The sequence below is a fragment of the Hyposmocoma kahamanoa genome, unplaced genomic scaffold (genome assembly GCF_003589595.1).
Source record: "Hyposmocoma kahamanoa isolate Upper Pololo Valley unplaced genomic scaffold, ASM358959v1 76, whole genome shotgun sequence".
NCBI lineage: Eukaryota > Metazoa > Arthropoda > Insecta > Lepidoptera > Cosmopterigidae > Hyposmocoma > Hyposmocoma kahamanoa.
The window spans coordinates 13052747-13057358 of NW_020653900.1; positions in this window are offsets into that span (position 1 = coordinate 13052747).

Consider the following 4612-nt stretch of genomic DNA (forward strand, 5'->3'; position numbering starts at 1 on the left):
AAATCTTGCAAAACTGTTTTCCAGTAAATTCACTTAATTATGATGATGTGCATTCCTAATACCACCAAAGTATCTGCAAATAAAACAACTGCGGTTTTTAACAAAACTTATAACAAATTTATTAATGGAAGATTACAATTTCATCACTTCTTTTTCATAAGACTTAATAATAACTTCGTGTCGCTAATTTGCGTTTTTTGGCGCCTTTTGTGTTTTTCAACAGGTTTTAATTTCGGCTTCTTAGCTTCATCTTTTAGTGCAGATTTCTTCTTATTAGGACGTTTGGATAACTCGTCAAGCTGTACTTGCCTAGATGTTATGTTCTGAACTAATGCATTAGGGTGTGTAACAGCTTCTTTAAACAAAATTTCCTTTTGAAGTGCTACTCTCTTCTCAGCATTCAATTTCTTCTTTAAAATCTTATTTGTCACCTTGTTCGTAGATGGTTGTTGCTTCTTTACAAGTTTATTATTTGCTTTGAACTTGCTTTTACTGAGTTTTACCATATTAGTACCTTTTATGCCGTTTCAGACTAGAAAATTTGGAAGAAATCCAAAAATCTTTGGAGAAATCAACAAGTCAACGACGTGAAATGACATTTCTGAACCACCCACCACAGACATAAATTCACACGTTATTCCACAGACTACCTAATGAACTACGTTCATTATTCTGTGGACAAAAAAATTATAGAAAGTTTTTTCAATCATTAAAAAATTTTTAATATTGTTTTCACGACATCGGAATACATAAATCAAGCCAAATGTTTAATTTTTTTTCATACGCGTTTTAAATACTTTGTTTAAGAGAGTTTTTTTGTATTTGAAATAGGTATTTTCGTGAAACATTTGATTCATAATTATATCTCTTCAATAGTGGCAATAACGTATGCATTTAATAATACATAATTATGTTCATAATTCTTTGTGTTCCGCAGTAAAGATGGCAAGAGGCGAGGACATCTTCTTATATAAAAATCTTTAGTAGGCATTGACTTACAATTATATGGACGTCGTGTCCGCGCTAAAAAGTGTCCGCACTTGTAAGGCGCTAAAATCGTATACAGAGCGCGACACTCCGCTTTAGTCTTCATTTGTTCTACGGACAGCGCGATACTGCGATGACATAACAATTTAGATTTCGAATAGGTTGACTTGGGACATTTTTTTCGTTGTTTTTGTATTAGACCCTTAGAGGATGGAAAAAAATTTCCATAGTCTAAGATTAGACCCGTCGTCCATTTATTTGTAAGTCAATGTTAGTAGGCCATTTAATAAGAAGCAGTCATTACATACTGAAGTGGGCAATGTAAAAATAGGTGATCGAGCGGCTAAACTCATAGTAGGAGCTTGGAAACTTTTAGTAATTTATGACTCCGAAGGCCAATCACACAAGATCGTATAGGATGGAAAAAAAGAATACAGGATGTAAAGCTTATGCCAATCAATCGGTCACAACTTGAGGATAGAAGTCTTATTATCACTCGTTGAGGTCATAGTAGAAACATATTAGCGCTAGTGTATTATTTTCCGTCAAAGCTGTAGGTCAAAGAAGATCAAATAAAAGGTAAATTCAATTTCTTAAGTTATTATTGTCATTTGTGTCTAACAAACATAGCGACATAAATTTCGACAGGACATCGACACATACAAAGTGGTTATGGTTACACATACTGCTTTACTAATATTACTAATTATTATGTGTTTTAACTTCACCGAAATACAGACTATAATATAATTATTCATCATCTGGCTTGATAATACTAAAATTGTTTGTACAAGTACAACACATGTTTATCAATAAAAATGGGCACAAAGTATAAATTCCAAAAATACACAAATTAATAAAAATTATATATGTATAAAAAACATTTTTTTCATACAAGAATAATGTAATAAACATAAAGTAATAAAATTAAATGCTAGTTCTGTATTAAATAATATATTATCGTCTAAAATAACTTTACGAAATAGGTAATTAATTGGAATGTTAAAGTATGATCAAAATGTCAATATTTACAAAAAAAACTATCAATAGCTTAAAATACCTTCATATATCCATTTGGATAACACGAAATTCATCATTATTTACCTGCCTGATGAAAAACACTAGCAATGGATGCAATGAACTTTTTTAAAACACCTCCTTCTGTGATTTTTAAAATTGTGCACTAGAATTTAGAATATTATACATAAGCAACCGATGGTCTCAATTATTAATTCATGTAATGTATGCTGCGAACTAACGCAGAAAACTAATAAAAAAACTTGATATCCCTCATTACCGTGGTTACTATACAATTTGATTATCACTAGTATCAGGCTTCTTGACTGACAACCAACCCGTGACCATGGAGCGTGCAACCGTTCCGAAATATCGGGAAAATAAAAATAAGTCATAGCGTGGTAAGAAACCCGATACTAGTGACAATCATTTAGTGAATAACCACGAAAGTCTTAAAATCTATATTGTACAATTTATTCAAATGATTTTATCAAAGAACACGATAATTGTTACGAAGGTTTTGTAGCTTAAACAAGTGAAGTTAGTTGTTTTTTTTTCATGATTAATTACTAACATAATTATGCAAATCTATAACGGATTTCTTAGGGAAAGTACTGGTTTCATTGCAATGGAAACTAACGACACAGCCTTTATGACTTCAATTAAAATTCACACAATACATACTCAATTCACATAATTTCAATTGACTAAATTATTTACTAAAGCTAGGAAGCATTCATAAATTTATCATAAAAATTAAAGTGAATTTATTACATACTAATATTTCAAAAATAAATCGAAATTACCTACAATGTTTTAAAAGTTCAGATAAGTTAAAAAAATATACTTATTTATATTTGCAAGTAAAAGGTGCATTTATTGTTTGACAATGGTTGCATCTTATAGCATATTTTGTTATACTCGTATTTTAGTGACAGTCGATTTGTTTGTGAGAACACTTCGTCCAGGGAAGTACTGCCACCACGCATATTTCTGCCGACAGGCAGTAATGTGAGCGTTACTGAGTTCCGGTTTTGAAGGATAAGGGTGCTGGTAAAACTAACAGACACATGAGACTTTATACTCTATTGAAATCGTCTATGTAATGGCGCACTCAGTTTCTCTTACTCTCTTATATATTTTGCATAGAAAAGCTACGATTACGTGTCACTACGTATTGTCCATTCAAATTGTACGATACAAAGTGAAAATTTATTTACTTTTGCTAAAATGTTTTGCTCAATAAAATGAGAGAAAGCAGATCTGAAAATGGACATGGACCCTGAATTTCCAATAAAGAAAAATGCAACGAAAATTCAGATCTACGATTTAAAATATAAAAGAGAAAAATATTAACTTACGTACAAAATAGTTAAACACTAATGATGGGCTTTAAGCTTTTAACAAATGGTAGGTAAATTTTTATGGAAGAATACGTTTAAATGTATCCCAAAATGCCCACATATTAATGGTCATTTTATTATTTAATAATGTATGAAAAAGACTACAACATTTACTCCAATGTTTTAAATTCTAAGATTCCTATTGACAAAAAAAAATCCTTCAGCTGGTAATAAAAGCCATGTTCCTGACATTTTGAAACTCTGATTCCAGGATACCTTGGCGTTTATTTTATAGAATGCACTTTTCCAACATCGTAATCTAAATATACACTTTAAGAACACAATATTCGTTCCGATTACATATATAAGTATACATGTCATTATTATATTGTTTACTACAACGACATACTTCTACTGTTTTAAATATATCGACTGCGGTTCAAAGCAAAAATTGAGTTCTTGTCATATAAAACTTGAACAAAATCAAAATTCTTACTATCCACATATATATTTTCCACAATTTACTATTTTATTCTTTACTTATTTAATGAATCTTAAAAATGATTAACATTATTGTTAACCTCCAAAACTTTATATAGCAATGCCATTTGTTACCTACTACTTTAAGAAAATAGGTGATTTACACAACATGAACTCGTAACAATCTACAATACCTGAGTAATATATAAGTATATATGTTTATATATTGTTCGCAAGTGACTTAAAACTACAACAATCAACAACGTGTTATTTTTCCTTACATACAAGTGTGTAACATTAAAAATGTACCAAATTGTCTATAGGCCGAATTTACTGACTCTTAGGGTCGTGTTCCAGAACTCTACTCAATGCTCAAGTCAGGATTTGAGCAGACTTGAGTATGATTTCAAGTGCATTAAACCATACTCAAATCCTGACTTGAGCATTGTGTAGAGTTCAAAATACAGATATCATCCAAATACAGATGTTAATACTTTTCATTGAATATATTCGTTCTTTTAAACAATAGATCATTTTTAATTACACCCTGTATACATAACACTCGATGTTCCTATAATTGCTATTTATATACTCAGTAAAACACATATAAATGCTAGTTGGAGAGCCTATTTTCTTTTTTAATCATTATTGTTCATTATTTTGTTTTCCACGACATGCACTTAGCAAAATTAAATATAAATTAGTAGCCGCTTTCAACATTAATGTAAGGATACTATGATGATCTTGGCCTAGCACTACCGTGCCGTCAGTTTTTTAATTCACTA